The following is a 19,955-nucleotide window of genomic DNA, read 5'->3' on the forward strand; positions in this document are numbered from 1 at the left end:
GAGAGGGAACACCCGGAGTGCTTCCGGGAGGACAGCCGGCATTTCCGCCACACTGTGGCGTGTCCGCGGGATTGCTGGTGCACACCTGGAGCACATCCGGTTATGGATAAAAAAGGCCGCCTCCCTTCATTCAAGGCTGGAGTCGGGTGGAAGCAGGACAAGGTGATAGAAAGAGAGAAGGAGGCGGTCCGAAGAGGCAGAGTGGTTGGCCTGGACTTTGGGGAAGATTGGGGTTTGTGGCACTGTAATTGTAAATAGTAGTGTAAATAAACGTGTGTTGGATGACATGAGCGTGTCTGCCTGTCTGTGTCCAAGCCAGTCTCCACAATTTATATTGTCTTCATTCATGATAGGCTTCCCTGTTGGTATTCACTAGTAACTAAGGATTCTTTCCACTGTGGTATTGCTTCTGTGCTTATATCAATAGGTGCCATTGTGGTTGCCATTTTAATTATAGGCAAGTAGTTTCAGAAGCCCTACAGATTAGCTTTAAATAAATATAAAGGGGAAAAACTCCCTCTGACAAAAGAACTAAAAGTTATTGCTTAGAAATTTCATTTTCCCATCTCTTGTATTCTTGACTGTGATTCTTGTTAAGCCAATTTTTGAGCATTTGCATGATCCATCCATCCACCCATTATCCAACCCGCAATATCCTAACTACAGGGTCATGAGGGTCTGCTGGAGCCAATCCCAGCCAACACAGGGAGGAAGGCAGGAAACAAACCCCGGGCAGGGCGCCAGCCCACTGCAGGACACACACACACCCACACACCAAGCACACACTAAGGACAATTTAGGATCGCCAATGCACCTAACCAGCACGTCTTTGGACTGTGGGAGGAAACCAGAGCACCCGGAGGAAACCCATGCAGACACAGGGAGAACAATTTGCATGATCCAATCCTGTTTTTCCCGCTTTAGTGATTATAACCTCTTCCAGTTGTGAAACAAAGCCAATAAAATGTAATTTATTAGTTTTACTAGTCACATGTTCTGGAATTTCTGGTTTTAAAGAAGTATTAGTATGAAACACTAAATAAAAATCACCAAATAAGTGCTTAAACATCAAAGCATCTGAAACTTGAATTTTTTTAAGCTGATCCACATCTATCAACATCTAAGATTTATTTAATAACTTGGTGTTAAGTACCTTTGCACTTATGGATTTCTGATGAAAAACCAAAACCTTATAGATAACAAAACATGAATTAAAATAAATATATATAAAATAAGAAATACATAATTAAAAATACAAAATCAGGAGAATAAAGGTCTGATTAAAAAAAGTATAGCTTCCTACCAAATTATACCGAACCGTACAGTCAAAGGCCAATTGCTGCCATTTACATCAAAAAGGCCTTCATCAAACGTGATGAATACTTTCATTTCATTTACAATGTTTCATGTATAATTAATTTATGAGCATCTATACGTTTTTCTTTTTGATATTTAATTTTAAGTGATGATTAATGCCAAACAAAACCATTTAAATATAATGATTTTCCATGTTATAGCACAGACTATGTGTAAAACATACTATATTATATTTAGAAAATTGAATTGTATCATTTTGGTTTTGTAATCATGATGGCTGACCTCTGTGACTATGAGATCTCAGCTTTTTCATATTTGACAAAATTACACTTATTTAAATTACACTATAATTAAAATTTAATTATGTTAAATTATCATTAAATGCAATTGTGTTAGGATTTAACGTATGCATCATTTGATTTCTAAAAACACAACTGAAATAATTATTTAATTGTGGACAGACAAGAAACACATTTCTTCAAATGATTATTTTTTGAGAACAATGATTTGAATTAAAGCACAAAAAATGTTATTTCCTTTCTACCTTCAGTAATAAAGTAAAAATTTCTTAATTACTCAAACCATAGAATAATCTTATACGATGCATTAGTATTGTAACCTCCATGCAGACATTTGTTAATATATGTTAAAATATTTCCAGAACTCCTTTTTGACCATGAAGTCATATTCTTGCCCCTTATAGCAGTCACTTTACTAAATGAAATATATTTCCTGTTTTCAGCAGTAACAGTGATCTGATTGCAGCTAAAGGCAGAAAACACTTAAGGGACAATGCAATGCATTCTATTATCTTTTGAAGAGACTTTCATTTCAGCATTTATCAATTATTTCTAGAAACCATGCAGCTCTGCAGTCTTAATGGGTGTGATGTTCAAAGAGAAATTAATGGTGCAGCTTTTAACAATAATCTTTGTATTATTTTCCTTTGAAACTTTTGATGAAGGATCATGAGGCATTTTCAGTTTTTCTTAAGCAATGTGTCAAGTTCACTTAAGAAACACTTTTCACTTGACATCAAAAAGGAAATTTCCGTATGAACTCCAGAGAAGATTGATGAGTACTAAACTGCTGCACTCCAAGATGGTACATTTTAGAATGCAGTTACAATTTTAATATAATTGTGTGGCTGCAACAATGACAGAAGCTTATCTTTTCTATTGCTAAGCATTCATTTGCTGTCTACCTGTATCCCATAGCTATAAATTATATCTTGATTTAGTGATTAAAAGTAAACTCCAACTATTGTCTGTACTTTAAAATTGGTACTCCTGTGTTTGCAATTATCACAATGGTGAAAAAATATGCAGTAGAATATTTTAAACTCTGCATTCAATACTTGTTCTTTTATTTATCTGGCTGAAAAAATATTTGTCACGGTACATTAGAAAACGATGACTGCTGAAAATTACAGGTCTGCAAAATTAAAATTATTGAAAAATTGTTTTAATTGTGAATAGTTGTTTTGATTTGCCTTCATGAACACAATAAAAATGAGAATGTTTCAAGCATGTCATATTTAAGTACAAGGCTACACAAGTTATTCATGTATGCAGTATTGTTCTCAATAAATGTAACATGAAAATATTTACTCAAATTAATATTTTAAACATATATTTAAAGAAATAATAATAAATATTCATTGACTTACATACAACTTTTCTAGCATTTGTCATTTCTTAAATTTTTTTGTCCAAAACTTTATTTGATGTCCTGTTGTTTGTACAGTTTTTCTGGCGCGTCCCTATAAATCATCCAGCAGTAGTCCGTCGTCATACTGATATCCAAATGTCCATGGTACCTTCTTTCCATGTCCTCCATATCCTGATGGAATCTTTCACCCTGCTGTTCACTCATTACTGGAAGATTTTCAGGGAAAATTTCAAAAAGTGAATTTTGAGACTTGTTGAGGTTATTCTTCGCACCATCAAATTTAGCATTAGAAATAGTTTTTCTTATATCAGTTCAATTTAGTCACAGACAAAGTCAGAAAGTTTTGCCACAAATGCATGTAAAAGGGTTTCATCTTTTGATGGGGCTTTGATATACTACTTCATTAAGCCAAGCTTAATGTGAAGTGATGGTAGGTGCACTTTACGAGTATCTGGATCCACCAAGCTAGGTCTGATGACATTCTTGGCAATAAGAGTTAGCTGTTTTCTAGCCACCCTTTCCTACTGAACACAATATAAACTCTCGGCTCTGTTGTCCTACTCACAGAGAAAATGAGAATTTAGTGTGCCTTGACTGCTAACCCAGAAAGATGCCCAGAACTTTCAGGTTCACACATATGAACCAACAGTGCTCATTGAAGTTAATTTTTTTGAGAAGATTTTCAGTTTTAAGCATAGATTCCAATATTAGATAATACCAAATTGAAACAAATTATCATCAAAATAAAATACTGACTATTCATTAATTGTTGTATGAAAAAAACATAAAATGTACTTTGTGAAAAAATGTTTAGTGATGGAGAAAAATAGTTTTCACTTTTGAATTCAGCACCCAAAAATATATACTAATCATATGAATGTATACCTTGAAATATGATTTGCTTATCTGTTATTATAAAAGCATAACCCATTTTGCAACACCCTCAGTTTAATTGAGCCTATTCGCCTCAATGTGCTGCAGAAAAAATATTCTGAGAGGCCTAACGTGCAGCAGCCAAACATGAGGTCTGTGATTACCTGGCTGCACACATACAACACTATATGGATCAATGTGTGTCTACCCGGCTCCGAGAGCCATGTGTAAGCCGTTAAACCCAATTCGTGATGGAGACCGGGGCTTGCAATAGTTCCCAATGAACGAGGAATAATCAGCAAGCGCAGGTCATCAGCTCGCACTGATTAAGTCCCTACCCTTTGCACATAGTGACTAGTACTGACTTTGTATGGTTGGATGGTTTAGTAGGTCTTCATTTTGGCCCTTCTACAGTCACTCATGGCCTCTGGTTGAGCATGCGAAAGGCAATCGAACTTGACTATAAAGGAAGTAAAAGTTGTAACAAGTTGTGAACCTGCACAAGGATCATTACTGAGCTGAGGGACAATGTGGCCCCATATCCTCCCTCTAGAACAAAACTAACCCCATTTTTTCCATATTATCAATGCTTCAGTATCCACAGGGTTTTTCAAGGACATATCCCCATGAATAACAAGAATTGACTGTATAAAGTTTCTGGAAAGCTAGCCTCCGGACACAGACAAACAGACGCCAGAATGTCCAAAACACACACGTTTATTATTTTCACAGTCCACACAATGCCTTATCACCAACAACTCTTCTCTCTCTCTTTCTCTCCTTCCTTCCTTGACCTCCACTCTCCTCCCACATACTCCGTCTACGTTTTCCCAGCTGTGTTCTAGTGGCCCCCAAGCAGACCAAGGCAGCTGCCCTCTCGTGGCCCAGGGGAGGTATCGTCCCTCTCGTGGACCGTCCAGGCATCCCAGCTGGGCAGGGTCCCCAGCCGTCTGGCACACTGCCCCATCACCAGCTGAAGTCCGTAAGGCAAAGTGGCCCGTGAGGGCTGGGTGTCTCCCACAGTGGGGTGCCAACATACCATCATCCATGGTCCAGTCCTGCAAAATAACAAACATAAGGTGCGGAAACGTCGTCCCAATGCCGCCTACTGGCATCTTCCGTCATGCCGTGCGGACAGCGTCTCCACAGATGACCGGCCCCATAACACTTGTAACATCGATGGTCCCCCTGCCCCACCGGTGCCCTCCGGACCTGAAAACAGGAGGGAATGCCCGTGCCTGTGTCTCCCCAGTTTGGGGCTGCTCTCTTTCCCTGTGGAGAGGGCTCTCTCACCATACAAAAGCTTTCTGGCTCACGTTTCCTTCTGTCAAGAGACCCTCCCTTCTTACTCCGGGGCCTACCTTTACTCTGGGGTGCTGCAACAGCCTGGATCCCCTTATGGGACAAAGAGGGACCCTGTGCTGTTTTCACTCCTCGGTTATGAGCGCCGCGGCTTTTCAGAGCAGGGCGGTCTGAGTGCCGACACATACAAGCCGCCACCTCCCCCTGTCTCATCTCGCATTGCCTGCTCAGTACTCGCCCCCCGATCTACTGTAGGACACCCCGCTACTTGAGTCCGGTCACCCATGTCTCGGTTCCCTTTGCTAGGGCTTTCTCTTTCCTTTATGGTACCGGTAGTACTGACCTGTACCGCATCAACGCTTTGGCTGGAGAATCCAACGTTGTACTTTCCCCCCCACTCCTTTATGGTTGTTAGGAAAGTCTCTGTTTTCTTCTCCAACCCGTCGATCACTTCTCACATTAATCGCAGGACCTGAAATAGTGACTGCACTGGCCGAAGGACTTCCTCCAGCTCCCGTACTGCCGCCAGAAAAACCAAAACATCAGCCGGCGGTGGAATTACAGTTCGTTTGGTCCTCCCGTCCGGCTGTGAGCCGTGGACCTCCTGCGCATGCTCCGCTGGGTCCTTGTCCGTCTCTGGATTGATGTTCATTGGTCCCGCCCTCAACCACTCACCGGCAGGCATGCAACACACTCCGTCCAATCCTGTGCCTGTCTCTGGGAGGGACTTCCTGTCCTGCAGTGCTCCCTCCACCCTATGGAAGGACTCGATCAGGGAAGAGTCTTCCGGGTGGTTTCTGCCCTGTGACCTTTCTACGGTCAGTAGCAACTTCTCCTCTTCTCCAGTTGTCATTTCGCCATCACTCCATGGGTCGGCGTGCTTCAGCCACAGACACGGAACTGGGCAGGGGACAGCAGGGTAAGCCCTGCCAGATGTATCGCCATTATGCGCGAGACTTACCTCCCGGATCCCGTCTTCCTGAGCGCGCTTCAGCCGGGTGGCCTCTTCCTCTGCCCTGCTGACCCATGTGTCCGTGAAGACGGCGCTTGGTACAGGCGCCGCTACCTTCAGGGTGCGTTTTCCCTTCTTCTTCCCCATCGAGCTGACTGTCTGTTAGGTGTGGACCTCAGCGAGCATCTTATCAAGCTGTTGGCCCAGGTATGCGTGCCACGTTGTGTGTGCGCGTTCGTCTGCTGTGCGGGCTGCCTCCACAAAATAATTTTTAACACGGGGTTCCAACCTTTTAGCAGGTGGAGAGTCCCATGTGGGATGCCACTGTGGAAAGCAAGACCCCGGACACACAAAGACAGACACCAGAATGTCCAAAACACACACATTTATTATTTTCATAGTCCACAAACTATGCCTTATCACCAACAACTCTTCTCTCTCTCTTTCTCTCTTTCTTTCCTTACTTCCTTCCTTCCTTGACCTCCACTCTCCTCCTCACAAGCTCCATCTCCTTCCTCCCAACTCCGGCTTGTCTACTGGAGTGAGGCAGCCCTTTTTATAGTAACCTGGATGGGCTCCAGGTGCTCCGTCTGACGACACTTCCTGGTGTGGCGGAAGTGTCAGATGAACACCCGGAAGCACTCTGGGTGCCCCTGGGATTTCTTCTGGCAGCACTTCATGGTGTGGTGGAAGTGCTGCTATCCAGGGTTCCATAACTGTCCGGGCACCCCTTGGCGGTGGCCACGTCCTCTCACAGGGACGAGCTTCCCAGCTCTGTTCTAGTGGCCCCCAAGCACACCAGGGCGGCTGCCCTGTCATGGCCCAGGGGAGGTATCGTCCCTCTCGTGGACCATCCAGGCATCCTGGCAGGGTAGGGTCCCCAGCCGTCTGGCACAGGCTATACAGAATAATGCGGAGTGGTGGCTCTGAGGCCAAAGATCTGCGCTGGTATCCCGAAGGTTGCCGGTTCGAATCCCCGTCAGTGCCAAAAGAGATCCTACTCTTCTGGGCCCTTGAGCAAGGCCCTTAACCTGTAATTGCTCCAGGGGGCGCTGTACAATGGCTGACCCTGCGCTCTGACCCCAAGGGGTATGCGAAAAAACTAACAAACACTGTTGTAAGTCGCTCTGGATAAGAGCGTCTGCTAAATGATGTAAATGTAAATGTAATGCAATATAATCCATGAATGAAACAGATTTCAATTTTGGCCTAAGCATGAGCTGTGCAGTGTCTGTATGTTCTTCCTGTGTCTGTGTGCACGTTTACTTTGGGTTATCTGGCTTACTTCCACTTCACAAAGAACTACAAGTTCAGTTGTTTAGCAACACTAAATAGGCCTGGCTTAAATGAGTGTGCCCTGCAGTGAACTGAAACCATTTCAAGGTTTGGTTCCAACTTTGTGTATGATACTACCATGGTAATAAAATGGTTGAAAATATTAAGTATTTTAGCTTATGCCCTGAATAAGTCTCTCGTATAGTATACAAGCTCTAAATTTGTCTTATTAAATTTAAAAAATCTTTTATTTTTTATTATTTTTTGCTTTTACTGAATGAATGTTTAGGTCATGTTGCTTTTTAAATAAATAAGTGTTCATGCAGCAACAGAAAATGCATTTTCTAAAAAAGCAGAATATGAAAATGATAATGAATTATATATTTAAAGAATAAAAAAGAAAACTCCATGCATTGGTTTTCTGGACCACTTATTTAATTCAAAGCTATGGGGTGCTGGACAACCCTGCAAGCAAAAGGCATAAGGCCAGAAAAAGATGCTGGGCACACACAAGCATGGCTGAATAGTCTCTTTGAGGCAATTTAGAGTCACCAATTGACCTGACAGAGTCTTTTATATATTTAGAAAACTGGTGCCATCAGTGGAGACCAAACTGTACTGAACACACTAAACACAGAAGGCTCCATTGCTCAGGGCACAAGCACTTTGAGTTGGCATCTCCATGTCCTGTGCCAAGTATAAAAATGCAGAGCTTTATAATAAATATTCCAGTGTAAACACTGCTTAGTACAAAACATGTAGCTGTAAAAAATGTAATGAATAAAACTTAATGAATAACTTGGGTATGCATTTAACAATTAAAATTAACACATCTGCATAAAGCCAAAAATCTTTCTGAAAAGTATGCTCTCCACATTTATTTAATTAGCTGGTTGTAGTCCTCTATGACTTGAACATATGTTAGATAATTATGCCCTTAACTAAGCATCATCTCCAGATTCCTTTATAGTGTGGAGATTTTAAAGAGCACTATTCAGTCTTTCAAATCCCTCTGTGATTACTGTATCACATATGATCCCTCACTGCCTCTGTTTCTCCCATTTTAACTTCAATATCTTTCTAGCACAATAAAACCTCATGCCATGTAGTTGTTTTTTTTCTTATTGATAACTGAAGAGGCCCCACAGTGTAAGGAGCAGAGTATGAAAAAAGGTGAAACAAAGAATATGTGAAGAGCGGCAGCATTAGACGGTGGGACGCACAAAATGCAAGGGGTGGCAGCAAAAAATACTCAATGTTCACAGGCAAAATGTACAATGATTTAAAGTGTTAACCTGGATGGCACACTCTTCTATGTTGAATGCAAATGGTGATACATCTAAGCAACTAAGGTTAAAAGCAATTACATTTTTTCACCTTGTAATGATTATTGATGTAAACTATTTGAAAATTGCAATGTACATGTGACTATTAGATAGATAGATAGATAGATAGATAGATAGATAGATAGATAGATAGATAGATAGATAGATAGATAGATAGATACTTTATTAATCCCAAGGGGAAACTCACAATTATTAATATTATTAATATTAATGATTAACAAATACATTTACAATCCAAAAATTACTATTAGAATAGCTTTTTCAGTTTCTTTTAAACTATCAGCTAATTTCCACTGAGAAGTGGTAATTCTTTGGAGCAACCAGCATTCTTCCTTCATTTTTTAAACACATAGTGCCAACAGTAACTCTTCCATGAACACTTTATAGCACAAACTTTGTATTGCTGCTACGTTTTGTTTTTAAACTCCCTGTAATTTGCCTTTTTTGACCTTTGACGCCGTTCCTAGGAGAAACTAACCCTGAGTGTGATTCTAGTCTAGTACTGGGCGTACTCAACTGGACATCCACACCTACTGAGCCAATTCAAAGTTGCCAGTTAACCCAATGTGTATGTCTCTGAGATGTGGGAAGAAGCTGGAGTAGCCAAAGAACATTCAAGTAGACAAAGGCACAACGTGTAAACCCTGCACAGAAGGTGAACCTGGTGTCTGGAGCACTGCAGTTGAAGTGCTAACCACTGCTCTACTGTGCCACCTTGCTTGTTATCAGTCCATCCATTGTAAGCACAGTTTAGGATGTCAATGAATGATATCTACAGCTGCAGGCTCTGAACGGCACTGTAGTCCCGTCTCTACACTCATTCACACTTTCCAGTCAATTATGGGGAAAAAACAGAGGTCTTGGATGAAATGCCCTTAAACAAAAGAGACACATAGGCGACATGCAAGATTGAAAATTAACACTTTGAGGGCTGAATATTTTTTCAAAAGAACACAAAGTAATGGTTTGACACAGAAATCAACATATAGCATCTGCTGCTGTGTGCCGTCACTGCCAGTTCACCAGGAATGTGCAGCAGGCTGTCTTTGCCCCGGGGGGGGTTAGCAGTCACGGTCGCAGTGCATCACAATCTGGTTTGTACTTCTCATCATTGTAAGTGGCGGTCCTCCCAGGTGAATGTTGCCGTAGGCGTGCCAGCTACACGAACCTATTCAGCAGTGGGATCATCTGGGGGCCGATTCATTTTCGATTACAGGTATCAAAATCGGAGCCCAACAAGTCAGAGGCCAATTCAGCGATAATATGCAAAACATCATCCACAGAGTATTTTGCTTTATGCATTCGCTTTGATCTCTCACCAGATGTTGATACCATTTTTGCTGTTGTTTGCGTCTCACTACTCATGCGAGTGTAGGGAGTCTCGGTCAAACCAGTGAAGCTAACTTTCATCCTAGCAAAGACAGTCCAACTAAAATATAATGGAAGGTTTCATCTCCGTTTACAGTTGATTACCACCGTCAACCACTCCTGTTGACAAAATTCGACATCCTGCCTGAAAGAGTTAAACAAGGGTGCAAGGACTGCGATGCGTAGCCCTTCTCACTGCACAAATTTGCACTGGATTGAAAGAAACAAAATGCAAAATGGAAATTTGACAGTACTGCCACTAATGCAGGACTTTTATTTTATCTTGGTTAATCTAATTCACCTGTTGTTTATATGCGTGAAACAACTGCACCATCCATTTTATTACTTTAAGCTGTCTGTCCTTGTGACAACATAGCATATGTAGGATTTCTAAATTTTCCTCTCTTTTAGTCTCCTTTAACAATATGAGCTGCTTACAGCTCTGCTACAAATGTAGCTAAACGAACATACAAATCAAGTGTAACAATGAATTAAATATTCACAGTTACATTAAATATGAATTTTGTTGGATGAATGTGGATATTTAACATGTGTCTGACAGACTGTATAAATTTGTTTTAGTAAGAACAGATTGATGTTAAAATAAAAGTTACAAGCTAATGGCAACCCTCAATATAAAACAGTCAGAGATTAGACAGACCACAAGCTGTAATGAATAAGGATTGGAAAGAAAATGAACCTATGAGGAATTATGTAATATGTGAGGGTTACGTTTTATGTCATATAAAACGTGGAAACTGAACAGTACGCAACTAAAACACGACTTACAATTACAGCTTATTTTTGTATAGCACTCTTCACGGAGTGAAGACACAGAGTGGTGTAAAGAATTATCAGTTAAAATCTAACTATAGACTATACTAATCACTAAATATGGAATTAATACACATAAAAATACAGATTTGTTAAAACAATTGGACAACAAATTAGAAACTGATTAAACATAAATGGAAACCAACAATATCTGTCCAATAATTAACTGATGAGCTACAACCAGTTGACAATAGAGGACAGTTGACAAATTGTACAAGTCAGGGAGAGTGTAGGATTGTTTATTTTAGTGATTTATTATTGTTTATGAGTATTGTGGAGAGGAGGGTGCTTTGTGCACATTGATAATATAAATAAATCATTATTGGACTTTTACCTGGTGTCTGGCGTGGTGTCCGAGGGTTCAAAGGAGTGATAGCGCCCCCTATCTGTCTCAGTGGCATAGCCGGCAGGATACTCTGGCCGTCGATTTGGCAGAGGACCTGTTTAAATATTGTCTGTGGACAGAGAACCCTAAGACAGCAACGTCCGTTATGGGGAAGAAGAGGAGCAAACAGAGAGACAGCGCCAGCGGAGGATCCAAGCTCATCATGCCCGACACTCGGGATGAGCTGAGGTGTGACCACACAAGTCGGAAGGGTACGTGCAAGGGAGTTAAAAGAAAATCCTTTTAAAATAACTCACTTTGTCCCATGTATGTACTTCGGAGAGGATCATCTAGAGCAGTGCTCCGCAACCTTTTCTCACCTACGACACACCAAAGTTCTTCCTAGAATTCCGCAGCACATCAAAAGCCAAAATATATAGCACTGGCATAGCTATGGGGGTGGGGGGGGGGGGGCGGCGCTCCGCTCCGAGCTCCAGCTATTTAGGGGCGTCCAAACTACGGTACTTTCCTTTTTTTTTGTTCCTTGAGGAGGCGCAAAAAAAATTTTCTTTCAGCTTTGGGGCGTCAAATTTTTCACCGCCCCGGACAACATGAACTCCAGCTACGCCACTGATATATAGATATTAATTTAATACACGAATTTTACAATAAATTTTCATTTTTTATTATATGTAGACATTTATTATAAGTATACATACATAAAAACTATACTATATTTACTTCTATGCAATCTTAATAATTACTATAACATAATGACTGATTAATGTGATACCTGCGCTTGTTTCAATGAACACAAAAGTTTTATATTCGGCTCAATATTTGACAGCGCAACCCGAAGTTCGTGGTCAAGATCTTTTAAGCATGACCGCTTATCATTTTTAATTAACACAAGAGTTGTTTGTCTTTTTTGGCGTAACTGGGATGGTTTGAATTTAGATGGCGATTTAGTTTACTGGGTGCCATTGCCTCGTTTGATAGCTGATCGCCGCAAATGATGCATTGTGACTTTGGAGCCGTTTCGTCACCACACCACGAGAATCCATATCGAATGTAGTCTTCGTTGTACTTCCTTTTCACAATTTTCTGGTTTTTTTTTTGCAACACTTGTGCTGGGTTCTTCATCATCTGTACGTGAAGACGAATCTTTTCCACGTAAAAATGTATCCATATTTAAAGGGGTATAAAACTAAATATGAATCACACGAAGAACGTTAACCGTACACAATTCAGCAACACAACTAATAGTAATGAATGATAACTACTGTCGCAAGACGAGTGAATGCGACGTAGCACGACTAATACGTCGGCTTGAATTGAATCTATGTGAGGGTATGGAGCGCTCTGCCTATCAAAGCGTACTATGGAGTTGTCTGGCAACTACGTAGGGCCTACGTCTTAGGCGACAGGCGCCAGGCGATGGGATTTATTATTTCAGAGAAATGACACATAAAATTATGAAACCTTTAAAAGGCTATTTACGCGAATATTTCATTGCACGTATTCTCGTTATTGTGTTTCTAAGCGTCACACCTGTATCGGCTCAAGGCACACCAGTGTGCCGTGGCACACCGGTTGCGGAGCACTGATCTAGAGGTTCTGCGGGAGGCAGGAGAAATTCCTGAAGAAGGTGGTGAGCTGCTGTGCAAGCCGACGAGCCCAAAAGGGGACTTCCGCATGTCGGCTGCCGGCGAGGGACACGTGATCAACCCCAGTGCATTTTGGGAAGGAGAAGGTCCACGTCCCACTGTTTGCAACTTTGCTGACAAATCAACGGACTTGGACTTTCCGAAGGGGAAGGGGGAGGCGAGCAAAGCACCGCTCACCCCACGAAAAGGTAAAGAGGGCCGGGAAATGGCTGATTGACCCGCCGACAAATTAATACAGGCGGATCGCAGTCAGCCAAAGATGGCGGCCCGGTCCTCGATTGAGAACTCCAAATCCCAGAAGCCTGCGCGAGACCTGTCAGAAAACATGCCTGGAATGGACGTGCTCATTGGCTCCCGGCCGGATGGTAAGGCAAGTGATTCTTTAAGCCTGCCTCCAGCTGAAGTAAATAATAATGTGGACGTGCGGGAACTCGACAAACTGATTGAGCCTGTGCGAGGTATTTTTCAGATTCTGGAAGTTTTAAAGGAGGTTATTGAAGATCTGGGAGCGACGGCCGAAGCGCCTTTGAGACAGGTGAATGAGTACCTGCAGTGTTTAGGACGAGAGCATCCCGTCTTATATGATTTGGCGGTACTGGTGAGTAATGCCGGTACCGTACAGCATACAGGGACGCAGTGTGATCCGGGCCTGCGTTTAATAAGTAGCAGGTGCCAAATCACTGCGAACCCTACAAAAGAGAGTGGGACGATGACAGAGCGGTCAGGGGAAGGATCAATTGAGCCAGGGCAGCTGGATGGTGCTGTTTCACGTAGCGACCCGTATTATAAATAAATCTAGAGGGGTGCAAACAGTAAAGGAGCTCTCTTTAATAAATAGAGAGACTCAGACTGTGAGAAAGCCCAAGAATAAGCAGGAGATCCCAAAAATAAAACGGGGGTCTCCTGACAAAATAGTAAAGGGAGCTGACAGCACAAGGGCGGCGGTGGAATCCTCCTCAGTGGAAAAAGGGGCAGAGCCAGCATTTCCTGAATGTTTTCAGTTCCGCGGAGGGAGAGTAGCAGGAGGACAGAGGCAGTCAGTGCTATGGATGCCAAAGGCCGGGACACATTTGGCGATATTTTCCTTGGAGAACAGGGGACCAGATGTCTCATTGGATTAATATTCCCCCTACGTTCTCCAGGGAATGCGAAACAAAGATTAGCCAAGGTCTGACCGGAAACTCCTCCTGGAGGAATTCATCCCTCGCGGGGCTGGCCGGGGGAAGTACTGTGATATTTGGCTGACCGTTCAGCCCGGCCAATATCCCCAGGCTGCCAGGTGGAGCTCTCCCTACAGCATGTAGGTGCCCCGAATACCAGCAGGGAATCATGGACAGTGGAGTTTTCCTTTACAGCCCTGCTGGATACCTTGGGAGCCAACAGAGGACGCAGCAGGGAGGCCCAGAGACCCTTACATGCACTATAACCCGGAAGTACGTCATTCCTTCTGTCACTGTGACTAAGACGTACTTCCGGGATGAAGAAGAAGAGTTGTTATCTGACCTGGAAGTGTTCCTAGTCACATGGACAGAGAGAGCAAAACACTTCCGGGTCAAGGACTATAAAAGGACTGTGGGAAATCCCAGACATTGAGCTGAGCTGGGTGGAAGGGTGGCAACGCGTCTAGGAGAGTGGAGGATTGATTGATTATTGATTATTGTAGAATTGTTATTGTTTATGAGTATAGTGGAGTGGAGGGTGCTTGGTGCACGTATTTGTCCTAATAAAAATAATTATTGGACTTTTACATGGTGTCTGGTGTTTGATCCGAGGGTCACAGTGGGAAATGACATCCTTCATATTTTCTATAACTGTCATGGCCAGTGTGATTTTCTACGTTGTGGTGTACTGGGCTGGTAACATCACTTAAAGATAGGCCCACTGAATCAAAAAGCTAATTAACAGGGCAAGATCAGTTATAGCACACACTCTGGACCTCCTGGAAGTAGTAGCGAAGGAGATAATTAAAACTTAACTGAGTGCCATTATGAACAGTGCTGAACATCCTCTCTCTGACACAGTAAAATCTAAATTATTCAGCAGAAGTGTGTGAAAAAAATGCTTTTGGGGCTCTTTCATACCAACAGCAATATGCCTGTGTAACTGTGACTATGACAGCCAAGTCAGAAGTTTTCTTTCTTTTCAATTTTCTTGCTTCATAGTTATTCTGGTGTGTGTTCAGGCAAAAATATGTGTGTATATATTTACTTTCTTACTTATCTTATTTTTATGTATTTATTTATTTGAAGAGTGTTTGTGAAAAGCCAAATTGCCCCTTGGGGACAAATAAAGTTCTATCTATCTATATATCTATCTATCTATTGTGAAAAAAATTCTATTGAAGTGGAGGTGGTATGCCCAAGATTGATTCTTCTACATCTGGGACCAACTATTATCACACTTTGAAAGTCCATCCATCCATCCATCCATTTTCCAACCCGCTGAATCCGAACACAGGGTCACGGGGGTCTGCTGGAGCCAATCCCAGCCAACACAGGGCACAAGGCAGGAAACAATCCTGGGCAGGGTGCCAACCCACCGCAGGACACACACAAACACACCAAGCACACACTAGGGCCAATTTAGAATCGCCAATCCACCTAACCAGCATGTCTTTGGACTGTGGGAGGAAACCGGAGCGCCCGGAGGAAACCCACGCAGACACGGGGAGAACATGCAAACTCCACGCAGGGAGGACCCGGGAAGCGAACCCAGGTCCCCAGATCTCCCAACTGCGAGGCAGCAGCGCTACCCACTGCGCCACCGTGCCGCCCACTTTGAAAGTCACTGTTTGAAAACACAACACATTGAGAGATCTTTCAAATGTATCGTCACACACGTGCACATAGGAGGGAGCTGAATGGACCAAATGAAGTTAATAATATGCCAGGCCAGGGGGTGGTGGGGTGCACTAAATCTTCCTCTGTTGTCTCTGCAGACCAAATATGGGAACTTCTGCCTGATTCAGCCCTGACGACACCACTTCCGGTTCTGGGCCCAAGGATGATGTCACTTTCAGTTCTGGCCCCAAGTTCTGGCTGGTTTCCAGCCTTAAAATTCTAGACAACTCAAATGTACCTCACTTCATTCTAGGACTCCAGTCTATGCACTTCAGTGCAACTTTTCATGCTGCCCCAAACCTTTTTGTGTCTGTCAAGGCTGATTATTTCAGTATATATATATATATATGATTGTGGGTATCAATTCTTGGAGACTGCTGTGGATTCCTTTCCCTAAATAAAGCTGCTTTTGTTAGACAGAACTGGTGTCTCTGCCTGTCGTGTTGGGTGTTTGGGTGGCAAGTGCGCCCCTTGGTGGTCCACAATATATATATACTAGCAAAATACCCGCGCTTCGCAGCAGAGAAGTAGTGTGTTAAAGAGGTTATGTAAACATATATATATACATAAACATATATAAATATATATACATATCTACATATACACATATCTACATATACGTATATATCTACATATACACATATCTACATATACATATATATATACATATACACATCCACATATATATACATATATATATATACACATATCAACATATATATACATATACACACATACATACACACACACATACATATATACATATACATATATATATACACACATACATACATACATACACACATTTATCTATATATATAAAGGAGAGTTGGGATCCGAGAGACTGTGTTTGTGTGTTTGTGGAGGGATGGAGAGTTAAGGCGGGTGTTGGAGTCACGTGATCATCTCCCCTCCCATTCACCTCATTTTATTCACTTCATTTCACTCTGAGCTGAGCTCCGCAGCTGGCGCAGTCTTGCTGTTCTTGATTTGCTTTTCACATGGCCAACTATACGTTGCATGCTCAAGAGTAAGCTCAGCGCACAACTTGGTCATATTACAACCAGAGGGGCGAACTGACAACATGGTATAATTTCCCTCAGTTTATTATTTAAAATTTTAAAGTAGTACTTCGCCGCTGCGAAGCGCGGGTATTTTGCTAGTATACTATATATACACATACAGAGACATATATATACATATACATATTTACATATCTACATATATATATATACATATCTACATATATATATACACATATATATACATATTTACATATATATATATAGACATACATACATATATATCTATATCTATCTATATCTATATATATCTAAATCTCTATATACATCTATCTATCTATATATCTATCTATCTATATATCTATATCTATCTATATATATATATATATATCTATATCTATCTATCTATATATATATATCTAAATCCCCGCGAAGTACTGCTTTTAAATTTTTATTAAGAAGAAAACCTTTTTAAATTGAGGGAAAATATACCAATAACAATTTGTTAAGGATCTGTTTTTTTGTGAAGCAGCCTAAACATAGCTTTTCCTCTGTTTTATAAACGAACGCCATATAAGGTCTTCCTTTTTCCTTGCTTCGCCAAGGAAGGAGCCTTTTTATTAAATCCAAGGGTTCTTCGCTTTTTTTTTTTGCTTTTTTTATGATTGTTATAGTTCTGTTTGTATACCACGTTGTCAGTTCAGCACTCCGGTTGTAATATGACCAAGCCGTGCAAGCTTACTGTTAAGAATGCAACGTATAGTTGTACAGGAGAAAAGCAATCTTGCCTCAAATCAATGGCAACCTTTTGTAGGTCTATGAACTTAATTTAAACTTTAGGTTTACACGGTGCTTTCTTTCCGAAGTACCTGCACTCATGAATATGTCTGTATGCGTCAGTCGCTCAAATCCCCGTGCTTCGCACCGGCGAAGTACTGCTTTAAAATTTTTATTAAGAAGAAAAGAAAACCTTTTTAAATTGAGGGAAAATATACCAATAACAATTTGTTAAGGATCTGTTTTTTTGTGAAGCTGCCTTCACACGAGTGATCACTTCGAGCTGACTTGCTGGCTAACCATAAGCGTTACCTGGTAGGTAACCACCCATACAATCAGATTGTGAATTAGACTACAAATGCCGTGAATGTAATTACCCCGATCTACATGCTGTCAAATAAATGAACCACACGCCGTGGCATAATTTTAGGGGCTTCGCCTCTAGTGCTGACGTCCGAGGTTCGATTCCCGTAAGAGAGTGAAGTGAGTGGGTGGTTACCTACCAGGTAACGCTTATGGTTGGCCAGCAAGTCAGCTAACATTAGCCACGGTGCCTTCAGTTGTGAGAAGCAGATCATAGAATGGTTGAAAATAGTTTACTGTCAAATAATGCAAAGAGTACGCGACACGTGTTTCCCCCTTATTCTTGGCTCATCAGGCGCACACACTCACTGCACTCGCTTATGGTAATCGACCCTCGGACGTCAGCGCTAGAGGGGCTTCGCAGCGGTAAAGTATTGCTTTTAAATTTTAATTAGGAAGAAAAGAAAACCTTTTTAAATTGAGGGAAAATATACCAATAATAATTTGTTAAGGATCTGTTTTTTGTGAAGCTTCCTTTACACAGCCTGTCCACTGTTTTATAAACGAACGCCATATAAGGCCGTCCTTTCTCCTTCACAGTCAGTTCACGTGATTACGTGGGAGGCGTGATGACACAATACGCAACCCCGCCTTCCACGGCCAGCGAGCTGCAGTCCATTACTGTATATGGACAAAAAAGAGGTTCCAGTTATGACCGTTACCCTTTGAATTTCGAAATGAAACCTGCCTAACTTTTGTAAGTAAGCTGTAAGGAATGAGCCTGCCAAATTTCAGCCTTCCACCTACACGGGAAGTTGGAGAATTAGTGATGAGTGAGTGAGTGAGTCAGTCAGTGAGGGCTTTGCCTTTTATTAGTATAGATATATATATATATATAGATAGATAGATAGATAGATAGATAGATAGATAGATAGATAGATAGATAGATAGATAGATAGATAGATAGATAGATAGATAGATAGATAGATAGATAGATATACCATATAAACTAGTTTGAATAATAGGATATTATTGTTTAAGATGTGGTCAATGTAAAAAACGAGCCACTCAATTTGCAATTTAAAGCGTCTGTAATAATCAAGAACAACAATAGCAGCTGCTGCCTATTTGCTTTTTACTAAACGTCCCTTCTTATGCATTCATGTTAAGGTTGCAGCATAACCTTCTCAAGTAATGTAAAAAAATAATTAATCACTTTGGCAGGCAGCTGAAACAATGCTAATCTTTTTTGGATATTTTAAATATAAGAAGTACTAGGAATTCAAAAAGCAGCAGCCATATGTCGATGAAATATGTTTCCTTTTGTTACCTGGCTTTAGTGTTTAAATTTTTACATCTTGTTATTTTCCATACTGGCCAAAATGGTTAGCCTCCTATGCTTCCCTTCTGTTACTGTAGGGAAATGCCATCATTTGTCCTGCCTCTTGAAATGGAAGGGCACAGCTGGTAATAATTATAAGCAAACCTTGCTTTAGGGCACTGAACCTGTTCTTGAGTTCAGCACATCAAAAATGTGTGAGACAAATGGCAGGATTATGTTCCAGTTTATCACGCACATTTCTAATTAATTTGATGCTTATTTTTTTACATTTCTTTTTTTATGTACATGTTTTGTAAACATGGAATTGAAATAGAATTTATTTAGTCACATTAAGCAGAATTCTAATTCTTCTAATACTATATATTCCATCAGTGAGCAATGGACAGCCATGGTGAGGGCTACTGATACATACAATACTTCAACATATTTGTCCTTAAAGAAAATTTACTATTGGGGACTCAATATATCATTTTCAAAACACTCTGCAATTTATTCTTTGTTCTCCATATCCTCTGTCAACCAGACACTAAAAGATCTGATTTGGGCTATCAGTCTGGTTACAGACTGGAAAAATACATCAGCATTCTGCTATAGTGTGTGAGCCTTGGCCTTAGTCAGTGTTTAACGCAGAATACTTGTATTGTGCTCAAGTGTCCTGTTTTGAAATAAACATTTGTGTATAATTAAAGATACACTATGCTTCTGAATTCTAGAGAACTGAGCTATTATAGGCCTTCAGCA

The sequence above is a fragment of the Erpetoichthys calabaricus genome, chromosome 15, assembly GCF_900747795.2.
Source record: "Erpetoichthys calabaricus chromosome 15, fErpCal1.3, whole genome shotgun sequence".
In the NCBI taxonomy this organism is placed as follows: domain Eukaryota; kingdom Metazoa; phylum Chordata; class Cladistia; order Polypteriformes; family Polypteridae; genus Erpetoichthys; species Erpetoichthys calabaricus.